Raw genomic sequence first — 13,909 nt, 5'->3', positions numbered from 1 at the left:
ATAGCGCACTTTCCACGTGCGGGATGATGTCACGTTATCGATGAGTGTTCGGGAGCCTGTAAAGGACTGTATATTTACTTTAGGGGGATGCTCTAATTTTCACTATTTACCAAATAAAGATAGTCTAGGAGAGAGTGAGAGGACACCACTTATATAGTTAACCAATTTACTATATCATATAATATAAAATAATCAGACAATAATAAACACACATTAATTACACTCATACACTCATCACCACTCACACGCTACCTCCCCAATGAAACCTCCCGCACTAAACCAATTACACAACACACACACACAGTCCAACCTGGGCCCCTTGGCTGGGCCAGAAGATAGTCTGTTGTGGTCCAGCTGATCGTTGGTGCACGTAGGTGTGGGGTGGGGTGAGTTGCAAATGCTGGAATCAAAGGGGGCGTTGGAGAGGGGGGACACCTCCCGTTGTAGAGTAGAGGGGCCGTGCTTCCTCTTAGCTCCCTCACGAGTCTGGTGTCTGGAGCGAGAGGAGAACCAGCCTCGTCCTGGGTCACCTCTCTGTCGACTAGCCCGTGAGCGCGAGCCACTAACACTCGTACCCCTCGCTGTCCACTTCCCTCGCAGCAAGGTAGCCACGATAGCACACAACTAAACTCTACAATCGTTCACGCTCGCTCTCCAAATGATAAATAGTCACAGGGGAGAGTGTCTCTTCTATAAACTTAGTCCAAACGTGACTGAACCTGGCGTTCGTGAAGTCACTGGGCAGCACGCAAACACAGGTGCGAGCTGCGGTGAGCTAACTAGCGGTTAGCATGCGCTTCACCTCCTACTGGCAACGTGAAGCGCCCAAAACGTCCTTAAACTTAAACTAGTGCACTGGCACTTAACTGTCACTTATAAAAAACTTAAATACAACGCTTAGAGTACTAGTTACTTATCTGATCTGCAACTGTGGTGAACTCTATCTCCGGGTAGTATTACCGACGCTCCGCTCCCTGTCAACGCTGGAGCTCCTTTTAAACACTTTTTCCTACCTGCCGGCGGAAACGGAAGTGCCCGTAACCATGGCAACCGTAACCGTGGCAACGGTTAAACAACTCTAAAGAAAATACATTTCACCTTCCCAAACAGCACATATGAAATGGGAATAAATAATAATAATTAATCCCTCTAACAGAAATGATCTATATATATAACTAAAACGGACAATTTACAGAAATATGCAAACCTTCAGAACAATGAGAAAATGCATTTTTAGACAATATGATTTGCCTGAGCGGCTAGGAGACACCGTGAGTAGCAAGCGGTACAAAGTGGATAAGAAAAGACAGAAAAAAATATATATATATATTTTTTTTTTATTTTTTTATTTTTTTAATACTTGGGACTTCACACGGGCCTGATTTTGGCCGCGGGCCGTAGTTTGTGGACCCCTGCTGTATATCAATGATATATGTAAAGTGTCTACATTATTGAAATTAGTGTTATTTGCTGATGACACTGATATTTTTTGTTCAGGGGATGACTTAAATCAATTGCAGGAAGTCATTATGGAAGAAATGAGTAAACTAAAAACTTGGTTTGACTATAATAAATTGTCATTAAACCTGACTAAGACTAAGTTAATGCTGTTTGGAAAGAGGACACGTGAAACAAGGGTGCAGATACAAATAGATGGGGTGGATATTGAAAGGGTTTTTGAAATACAATTCCTTGGAGTTAAAATTGACTATCAAATTAACTGGAAATCATATATAAAACATGTACAATCTAAGCTGTCAAGAAGCATCTCAGTAATAAATAAAGCAAAGCAGGTTCTGGATCACAAATCACTCCACATTCTCTACTGTTCATTAGTCTTACCTTACCTACTGTGTGGAAGTCTGGGGGAATAATTACAAAAGCTCATTAAACTCAATAACTATCATCAACAAGGTTGGATATCTGGACCATACTCATTCACTATTCTTACAGTCAAAAATATTTAAATTTAATTATATTGTTTTGTATCAAACTGCACAAATAATGTATAAAGCCAAAATAAATAAACTCCCAGGAAGCATTCAAAAATTGTTCAGCACACAAGAGGGGGGTTATAATTTACGGGGGATTTTAAATTTCAAAATGCTTAGTTATAGAATGACCATTAAAAGTTTTTGTATTTCAATTTGTGGAGTGAAACTATGAAATGGTTTGAATGTGGAGTTAAAGCAATGTTCAAACATGAAGCAGTTTAAAAAGAAGTATAAGTGCATGGTATTCCAGAGGTACAGAGATGAAGAAGGGCTTTGATATTGGGTTGTTTGTGTTACAGAAGAGTGTGGGGCTGCCCATTGAGGCAGTGGTGCTGCTGCTGTGGCATGATACTATTTCCATGATCACTAGTGGTAATGGTGTGGCTATGTATGTGTGTAGTGTGCACATGTATGTATATATTTATCATTTATGTATACAAGTTCATTAAGTTTGTACATAGAGTGAACAGGTAGTTCTAGCTCAGAGTAATTTATGATTTAAAGAAAAAGGGGTGGGATTAAATAAGTGTAAACTTCTTCTCACTCCTTTTCAAATATGTAAAAAAAATAAAAAATAAAATACAAATGTCCATTGCTCATTTGTTTTCGTTTTTTATTCTCCATTGTTTTCATTTTGTTATAATGGCTGTTAAGGCTATAGCACTGTATTGGATCAGACTTGCTCTTGTTTTTTTTGCATATTTGAAATAAAAATATATCAATCAATCAATCAATCAATGATTTGCAAATCTTTTTCAAATTATAGTTGATTGAATAGACTGCAAAGACAAGATATTTAATGTTCGAACTGAGAAACTACATTTATTTTGCAAATAAGCATTAACTTAGAATTTAATGGCAGCAACACATTGCAAAAAAGTTGGCACGGAAGCATTTTTACCACTGTGTTACATGGCCTTTCCTTTTAACAACACCCAGTAAATTTTTGGGAACTGAGGAGACACATGTTTGAAGCTTTTCAGGTGGAATGATTTCCCATCTTGCTTGATGTACAGCTTAAGTTGTTCAACAGTCCGGGGTCTCCGTTATTGTATTTTAGGCTTCATATTGTGTTACACATTTTCAATGGGAGACAGGTCTGGACTACAGGCAGGCCAGTCTAGTATGCGCACTCTTTTACTACGAAGCCATGCTGTTGTAACACGTGGCTTGGCATTGTCTTGCTGAAATAAGCAGGGGCGTCCATGGTAACGTTGCTTGGATGGCAACATATGTTGCTCCAAAACCTGTATGTACCTTTCAGCATTAATGGTGCCTTCACAGATGTGTAAGTTACCCATGCCTTGGGCACTAATACACCCCCATACCATCACAGATGCTGGCTTTTGTACTTTGTGCCTATAACAATCTGGATGGTTCTTTTCCTCTTTGGTCCGGAGGACACGACTTCCACAGTTTCAAAAAACAATTTGAAATGTGGACTTGTCAGACCACAGAACACTTTTCCACTTGCATCAGTCCATCTTAGATGAGCTCGGGCCCAGCGAAGCGTTTCTGGGTGTTGTTGATAAATGGCTTTGGCTTTGCATAGTAGAGTTTTAACTTGCACCTACAGACAGTGGATTTCTGAAGTGTTCCTGAGCGCATGTGGTGATATCATTTACACACTGATGTCGCTTTTTGATGCAGTACCGCCTGAGGGATCAAAGGTCCGTAATATCATCGTTTACAGGCAGTGATTTCTCCAGATTCTCGGAACCTTTTGATGATATTACGGACCGTAGATGGTGAAATCCCTAAATTCCTTGCAATAGCTCGTTGAGAAATGTTGTTCTTTAACTGTTGGACAATTTACTAACGCATTTGTTCACAAAGTGGTGACCCTCGACCCATCCTTGTTTGTGAATGACTGAGGCTGCTCTTATACCTAATCATGGCACCCACCTGTTCCTCATTAGCCTGTTCACCTGTGGGATGTTCCAAATAAGTGTTTGATGAGCATTCCTCAACTTCCTCAGTCTTTTTTGCCACTTGTGCCAGCTTTTTTGAAACATGTTGCAGGCATCAAATTCCAAATGAGCTAATACTTTCCAAAAATAACAAGGTTTACCAGTTCAAACGTTAAGTATCTTGTGTTTGCAGTCTATTAAATTGAATGTAGGTTGAAAAGGATTTGAAAATCATTGTATTCTGTTTGTGTTTACCATTTACACAACGTGCCAACTTCACTGGTTTTGGGGTTTGTTTTGACCTTAAAGTCAATTTTAAAAAATATGTTTTGTCCCACCGGGGCCAATTAAAGGCCTATAGAGTAACAAGTAAACAGCTTTATTAACTGTAAACAAAGTAAGAGAAATGTATTTCACCTCTGCTCTTTGTCCTAACTCTACTGCATTGCAGAGCCGACACACACACACACACACACACACACACACGCACTCACGGCTCTTTTTGTACGATTCCTCTCAAGTAAAACTAATCCAGATTGTTAAACACAGCATCATGCTATAAAGGGATTTAAGATGCCTGTTTACGCTTGCTCACTCACTTCCAGTCCAATAGGCTGCAACTGCCACAACTTGTTTCCGTTCCACATGACAACAAGCAATGAGGGAAACCCACACACACACACACACACTCACACACACAAACGCGCGTTGTGTTTCTAAAAAAAGGAATAAGTAATTAGTAAACGTCATTTGAGAAGGGTATGGCGAATTAGAAGCCCGCTGGATCATGTAATTAGGACCGCAGCCTTCTCTGGGAGGGACACCGCCGCAGCATCCTCTACTCAACACAGTGACAACAGTGGAAAACACCAAATGACACACACACACAGTATACACACACACAGTAACAGAATAAAACATCCCCACTGGCTCTCTCTCTTACACACACACACACACACACACACACACACACACACGGACATACAGGGGCAGATCGCAGTGTCACACAAGACTGGCAGTGATGCTTCACTGTTATGGCGTTCTTAGTTTGATATCCTCGTTCCACATATCGACCACACGTCATGGTTGGAAAAAAAAATAAAATAAAAAAATAAAAAACTGTGTTTGGACTTGAAACAACATACAGTAGAACTAACTTTATCAGGTGTTAACTTTCCTAAATGAGTGTAATCAAACTAAAGTAACTAGAAAAGCACTTGGAGAGTGCAGACCTTTTATCTGACAATAGTAAACAATGCTTAAAACATCCTTAACCCAAACGGTAATCCAGATCACCGCCAAAATGTGTGTACCCCAGGGATCAATACTGGGACCAAGATTGTTTAATCTTTATATAAACGACATTTGTAAAGTTACAAAGGACTTAAAGTTAGTTTTATTTGCAGACAACACAACTGCTTTCTGTTCAGGAGAGAACACACAGAAGATAATACAAATAATAACAGAAAAAATGAACAAATTAAAAAGATGGTTTGACAAAAACGGACTATCTTTGAATCTCAGTAAAACTAAAACAATGCTATTTGGTAATAGTAGAAAAGAGCTTCATACACGAATACAAATAGACAGAGTAGACATCGAAAGGGTAAAAGAAACCAGATTTTTGAGAGTATTAATAGATGATCAAATGAACTGAAAATCTCATATACAAAACATACAACATAAGGTGGCAAAAAACATTTCAATAATGAATAAAGCAAAATACGTCCTGGGCCAAAAATTACTTCATATTCTCTACTGCTCGCTAGTGTTACCATATCTGAGTTATCGTGCAGAAATATGGGGAAATATCTACAAATGTGCGCTACATTCGCTAACCGTGTTACAAAAAAAGATCAGTTAGAATAATACATAATGTTGGATATAGAGAACATACAAACCCTTTATTAATTGAGTCAAAAATATTAAAGTTTGGTGATTTGGTAAAATTGCAAACAGCTAAAATGATGTACAAAGCAAACTATAACCTGCTACCAAAGAATGTACAACAATTCTTCTCAACTAAAGAGGAGAAATATTACGTTAGAGGAAAAAATAATTTAAAACATTTATATGCACGTACAACACTTACAACTTTTAGCATATCAGTATGTGGAATTAAATGATGGAATGGATTAAGTAAAGAAGTTAAAAATTGTACTCATATGATCCAGTTTAAGAGGTTGTTCAAAATAATAGTGCTTACAAAGTACAAAGAAGAAGAATTACGAGAAATACTTTCAACCGTATTGAAAATAAGATATTCTTCATCTCAGTATGTTAATAATGACTGAATTAATTAATTACATATTACAAAACTGTTGTGTATACTAATTAATAGATGTTATTTTATTATATAAAAAGGTCAGTAAATGATTCTATATATTTTTAAACGCTCTGAAGTGGGAAAGGGGTAGGATTAAATAAGCTTTGCTTCTTCCTACTCCTTTTCGGGCATGATGTAAAATGAAATGATATGAAATTGTGTGATGTATTATGCTGTAAGTGTGTTCATGTTCGAAATAAACTAAAGAAAGAAAGAAAGAAAGAAAATGTAATCACTTGTTCCGTATCTCATTTCTGACATTTACTGAAAGTTCACTTAAAATATGCCCACAAATGTTTTACCTATGTTGCCAACAGACAGACAGACACCTGTGCTGGCGGAGGACATTAATCCAAGCATTAATGACATTTCCACGTCCGTGCATGTTTGTTTTGTTCGTCTGTCACTTCCACTCAATCTACAAGAAGGTTCACTCTTTTGCTTTAGGAAAAAGCAGAGCAAAGATGACGGAAATAGAAACATGACAATAATATTACACATGTCGACGACACATGATGTTAACGACTAAAAAAATGTCCATCCATCCATTCATTTTCTACCGCTTGTCCTTCTTTGAGTTTTTTTCAAACATGCATACAATTACAACATGACACACGCTTGTATTTTTATTAAGCTCCTTTAACATGTTAACAAAAAATGTCTGTTTCATAAATACATAAACATTAGTTATAAATATATTTATAATATATATACAAATATTACATATATATTTAAAATGTATATATATATAATATTTATGTGTTTGTATATACAGCCGTGGTCAAAAGTTTACATACACTTGTGAAGAACATAATGTCATGGCTGTCTTGAGTTTCCAATAATTTCTACAACTCTTATTTTTTTGTGATAGAGTGATTGGAGCACATACTTGTTCATTCATGAAGTTTGGTTCGTTTATGAATTTATTATGGGTCTACTGAAAATGTGACCAAATATGCTGGGTCAAAAGTATACATACAGCAATGTTAATATTTGGTTACATGTCCCTTGGCAAGTTTCACTGCAATAAGGCGCTTTTGGTAGCCATCCACAAGCTTCGTGCAAGATTCTGGTTGAATTTTTGACCACTCCTCTTGACAAAATTGGTGCAGTTCAGCTAAATTTGTTGGTTTTCTGACATGGACTTGTTTCTTCAGCATTGTCCACACGTTTTTAAGTCAGGACTTTGATGAAACAAAAATTGAGCTGTTTGGTCACAATACCTAGCAATATGTTTGGAGGACAAAAGATGAACACCGATTCCTACCGTCAAGCATGGTGGTGGTAGTATTATGCTCTGGGCCTGTTTTGCTGCCAATGGAACTGGTGCTTTACATAGAGTAAATGGGACAGTGAAAAAGAGGATTACTTCCAAATTCTTCAGCACAACCTAACATCATCAGCCCGGAGGTTGGGTCTTGGGCGCAGTTGGGTGTTCCAACAGGACAATGACCCCAAACACACGTCAAAAGTGGTAAAGGAATGGCTAAATCAGGCGAGAATTAAGGTTTTAGAATGGCCTTCCCAAAGTCCTGATTTAAACGTGTGGACAATGCTGAAGAAACAAGTCCATGTCAGAAAGCCAACAAATTTAGCTGAACTGCACCAATTTTGTCAAGAGGAGTGGTCAAAAATTCAACCAGAAGCTTGTGGATGGCTACCAAAATCGCCTTATTGCAGTGAAACTTGCCAAGGGACATGTAACCAAATAATAACATTGCTGTATTTATACTTTTGACCCAGCAGATTTGGTCACATTTTCAGTAGACCCATAATTAATTCATAAAAGAACCAAACTACAAGATTGCACAAGAGTTTTATAATCATCAATTAGCCTCCTGAGCCAATGAGCAAACACATTGTACCATTAGAACACTGGAGTGATAGTTGCTGGAAATGGGCCTCTATACACCTATGTAGATATTGCACCAAAAACCAGACGTTTGCAGCTAGAATGGTCATTTACCACATTAGCAATGTATAGAGTGTATTTCTTTAAAGTTAAGACTAGTTTAAAGTTATCTTCATTGAAAAGTACAGTGCTTTTCCTTCAAAAATAAGGACATTCCAATGTGACCCCAAAGTTTTGAACGGTAGTGTATATATATATATATATATATATATATATATATATATATATATATATATATATATATATATATATATGAAGATGAAGTAGATCACCTTGACTTGGTCATTTCAAAAGTAGCTCGCCTGCTGAAAAAGTGTGGGCAGGCCTGACTTACATGATGTAAATATGATAATAACACTTCACTCTGCATTTCATTCCATGACAGCAAGCTAGAGCTCGGCTTATTGCCTACATCACGTCGCTGAGATGTGTAAGTTCTAAGTCGAGGAGGGAACTAACTAAAGAGCCTTATTGGTGAAGAGGCTGCAGAACCTGGAAGAACCTGGAAGGGATGGGGGGAAGTCATGGCGAAATGGATTGGAGACAGGAAGGATAAGAATGAAGATGCAGTAATAAATACATCTGTGCTCTCTGAGAAGTGGCCTGAGGACTGACTGCAGCAGATTACAGCACTGTGCCTTTTAAACAAATTGGGTGCTCGGAGAGGCAGATTGGCTGTGCGCTTGCATGCGTTTTATCGTCGAGCTCTGCAGACAAAAAAAAAAAGTCTCTTCAATCTTGTGTGATGTCACTCTGCAAACGCTGCAAGTTCACCACCTCTGAAGTTGGAGACAGTTCTAGTACGCTGCTCGCTCTCTGATCACTTCCAATTTCAAAACTGTTTTTCCCCCATAGGGAATAATAGAATAAATCCAAATAGGACAGCATTATTTTGGCCAAAAATAAAATCCTGTTTGTTTTTTCCTCAGGAAACTCAATTTTTGAAAACAATTTAAAATTGCTGGGAAAAAAAAAAAAAAAGACGAAAGACAGGGTAGGTTCTAATGTCATGTTATTTGTAATGAAATAGGCTAATAAATAAGCTAAAAAAAAACATCATATATACAGTACAGGCCAAAAGTTTGGACACACCTTCTCTTTATTCAATGGGTTTTCTATTTACATTGTAGATTGTCACTGAAGGCATCAAAACTATGAATGAACACGTGGAGTTATGTACTTAACACAAAAAGGTGAAATAACTGAAAACATGTTTTATATTCTCGTTTCTTCAAAATAGCCACCCTTTGCTCTGATTACTGCTCATCGAGAGAATACCAAGAGTGTGCAAAGCAGTAATCAGGGCAAAGGATGACTATTTTGAAGAAACGAGACTATAAAGCATGTTTTCAGTTATTTCAAAAAGTACATTAAGGTGGCACTTAATGAATACTTAAGTTTACTACACTACTGTGTTTTAATGTTGTCATTAAGGTGGTACTTAATGAATACTTAGGTCTACTACACTACATGTATTTTAATGTTGTCATTATGGTGGTACTTAATGAATACTTAGGTCTACTACACTTCTGTATTCTAATGTTGTCTTATGGTGGTACTTAATGAATACTTAGCTCTACTACACTACTGTATTTTAATGTTGTCATTATGCTGGTACTTAATGAATACTTAGGTCTACTACACTACATGTATTTTAATGTTGTCATTATGGTGGTACCTAATGAATACTTAGGTCTACTACACTTCTGTATTCTAATGTTGTCTTATGGTGGTACTTAATGAATACTTAGGTCTACTACACTACTGTGTTTTAATGTTGTCATTATGGTGGTACTTAATGAATACTTAGGTCTACTACACTTCTGTATTCTAATGTTGTCTTATGGTGGTACTTAATGAATACTTAGCTCTACTACACTACTGTATTTTAATGTTGTCATTATGCTGGTACTTAATGAATACTTAGGTCTACTACACTACTGTGTTTTAATGTTGTCATTATGGTGGTACTTAATGAATACTTAGGTCTACTACACTACTGTATTTTAATGTTGTCATTATGCTGGTACTTAATGAATACTTAGGTCTACTACACTACTTTTTTTTTTTTCTTTTTTTTTTTAGATTCTGATTTACATTTCGACAGTCACATCAAATCAGTAACAAAATCGGCCTACTATCACCTCAAAAATGTAAAAAGACTTAGAGGGCTCATGTCAGCTCAAGACTTTTAAAAACGTGTACATGCCTTTATTACCAGTAGGCTAGACTATTGTAATGGTCTCCTTGCAGGTCTTCCCAAAAAAAATGTCAGGCAGCTACAGCTTGTTCAGAACGCTGCTGCTAGAGTTCTAACAAAGACCAAAAAATGTGAGCACATTACACCAATTCTTAAATCCTTACATTGGCTCCCTGTACATCAGAGAATTGATTTCAAAATCCTCCTGCTCACATATAAATCACTACATGGTCTCGGGCCCAAGTATATCACTGATATGCTCCCACTATATAAGCCCTCTAGATCACTAAGATCTTCTGAGACCAATCTGTTAGCGGTTCCCAGAGTAAACTCAAATCAAGGGAGATCATCATTCAGTCACTATGCAACACATAGCTGGAATAAACTTCCTGAAGATGTCAGACTCTCCCCAACTCTGACTACTTTTAAAACTAGACTGAAGACTTTTATGTTCACCTTAGCTTTCAGCTAAATCGTTTAATCTTTTAATCTTTTAACGTCTGCACTGTTTTTATTTTTATTGTCTGCATTTTAATTTTGCTTTTATTTTCTTTCATTTCACTTTGTTGTCTGTGAAGCACTTTGAGTCTGCCTTGTGTATGAAAAGCGCTATACAAATAAAGTTGCCTTGCCTTGCCTTGCCTACTGTATTTTAATGTTGTCATTATGGTGGTACTTAATGAATACTTAGGTCTACTACACTACTGTATTTTAATGTTGTCATTATGGTGGTACTTAATGAATACTTAGGTCTACTACACTACTGTATTTTAATGTTGTCAATATGGTGGTACTTGATGAATACTTAGGTCTACTACACTACTGTATTTTAATGTTGTCAATATGGTGGTACTTGATGAATACTTAGGTCTACTACACTACTGTATTTTAATGTTGTCAATATGGTGGTACTTAATGAATACTTAGGTCTACTACATTACTGTATTTTAATGTTGGTCATTATGGTGGTACTTAATGAATACTTAGGTCTACTACACTACATGTATTTTAATGTTGGTCATTATGGTGGTACTTAATGAATACTTAGGTCTACTACATTACTGTATTTTAATGTTGGTCATTATGGTGGTACTTAATGAATACTTAGGTCTACTACACAACTGTGTTTTAATGTTGGTAGTTGTGGTGGTACTTAATGCATACTTAGGTCTACTACACTACTGTATTTTAATGTTTTCATTATGGTGGTACTTAATAAATACTTAGGTCTACTACACTACTGTGTTTTAATGTTGGTAGTTGTGGTGGTACTTAATGAATACTTAGGTCTACTACACTACTGTATTTTAATGTTGGTAGTTGTGGTGGTACTTAATGAATACTTAGGTCTACTACACTACTGTATTTTAATGTTGTCATTATGGTGGTACTTAATGAATACTTAGGTCTACTACACTACTGTATTTTAATGTTGTCATTATGGTGGTACTTAATGAATACTTAGGTCTACTACACTACTGTATTTTAATGTTGTCAATATGGTGGTACTTGATGAATACTTAGGTCTACTACACTACTGTATTTTAATGTTGTCAATATGGTGGTACTTGATGAATACTTAGGTCTACTACACTACTGTATTTTAATGTTGTCAATATGGTGGTACTTGATGAATACTTAGGTCTACTACACTACTGTATTTTAATGTTGTCATTATGGTGGTACTTAATGAATACTTAGGTCTACTACACTACTGTGTTTTAATATTGTCATTATGGTGGTACTTAATGAATACTTAGGTCTACTACATTACTGTATTTTAATGTTGGTCATTATGGTGGTACTTAATGAATACTTAGGTCTACTACACAACTGTGTTTTAATGTTGGTAGTTGTGGTGGTACTTAATGCATACTTAGGTCTACTACACTACTGTATTTTAATGTTTTCATTATGGTGGTACTTAATAAATACTTAGGTCTACTACACTACTGTGTTTTAATGTTGGTAGTTGTGGTGGTACTTAATGAATACTTAGGTCTACTACACTACTGTATTTTAATGTTGGTAGTTGTGGTGGTACTTAATGAATACTTAGGTCTACTACACTACTGTATTTTAATGTTGTCATTATGGTGGTACTTAATGAATACTTAGGTCTACTACACTACTGTATTTTAATGTTGTCATTATGGTGGTACTTAATGAATACTTAGGTCTACTACACTACTGTATTTTAATGTTGTCAATATGGTGGTACTTGATGAATACTTAGGTCTACTACACTACTGTATTTTAATGTTGTCATTATGGTGGTACTTAATGAATACTTAGGTCTACTACATTACTGTATTTTAATGTTGGTCATTATGGTGGTACTTAATGAATACTTAGGTCTACTACACTACATGTATTTTAATGTTGGTCATTATGGTGGTACTTAATGAATACTTAGGTCTACTACATTACTGCATTTTAATGTTGGTCATTATGGTGGTACTTAATGAATACTTAGGTCTACTACACAACTGTGTTTTAATGTTGGTAGTTGTGGTGGTACTTAATGCATACTTAGGTCTACTACACTACTGTATTTTAATGTTTTCATTATGGTGGTACTTAATAAATACTTAGGTCTACTACACTACTGTGTTTTAATGTTGGTAGTTGTGGTGGTACTTAATGAATACTTAGGTCTACTACACTACTGTATTTTAATGTTGGTAGTTGTGGTGGTACTTAATGAATACTTAGGTCTACTACACTACTGTATTTTAATGTTGTCATTATGGTGGTACTTAATGAATACTTAGGTCTACTACACTACTGTATTTTAATGTTGTCATTATGGTGGTACTTAGTGAATACTTAGGTCTACTACATTACTGTATTTTAATGTTGGTCATTATGGTGGTACTTAATGAATACTTAGGTCTACTACACTACATGTATTTTAATGTTGGTCATTATGGTGGTACTTAATGAATACTTAGGTCTACTACATTACTGTATTTTAATGTTGGTCATTATGGTGGTACTTAATGAATACTTAGGTCTACTACACAACTGTGTTTTAATGTTGGTAGTTGTGGTGGTACTTAATGAATACTTAAGTCTACTACACTACTGTATTTTAATGTTTTCATTATGGTGGTACTTAATAAATACTTAGGTCTACTACACTACTGTGTTTTAATGTTGGTAGTTGTGGTGGTACTTAATGAATACTTAGGTCTACTACACTACTGTATTTTAATGTTGGTAGTTGTGGTGGTACTTAATGAATACTTAGGTCTACTACACAACTGTATTTTAATGTTGTCATTATGGTGGTACTTAATGAATACTTAGGTCTACTACACTACTGTATTTTAATGTTGTCATTATGGTGGTACTTAATGAATACTTAGGTCTACTACACTACTTTATTTTAATGTTGGTCATTATGGTGGTACGTAATGAATACTTCGGTCTACTACACTACTGTGTTTTAATGTTGGTAGTTGTGGTGGTTTTTAATGAATACTTCGGTCTTCTACACTACTGTATTTTAATGTTGCCATTATGGTGGTACTTAATGAATATTTAGGTCTACTACACTACTGT

Source organism: Entelurus aequoreus, linkage group LG03 (genome assembly GCF_033978785.1).
Source record: "Entelurus aequoreus isolate RoL-2023_Sb linkage group LG03, RoL_Eaeq_v1.1, whole genome shotgun sequence".
Taxonomy (NCBI): Eukaryota; Metazoa; Chordata; class Actinopteri; order Syngnathiformes; family Syngnathidae; genus Entelurus; species Entelurus aequoreus.
The sequence above is the reverse complement of the archived record's forward strand: the minus strand, read 5'-3'. Positions refer to the sequence as shown.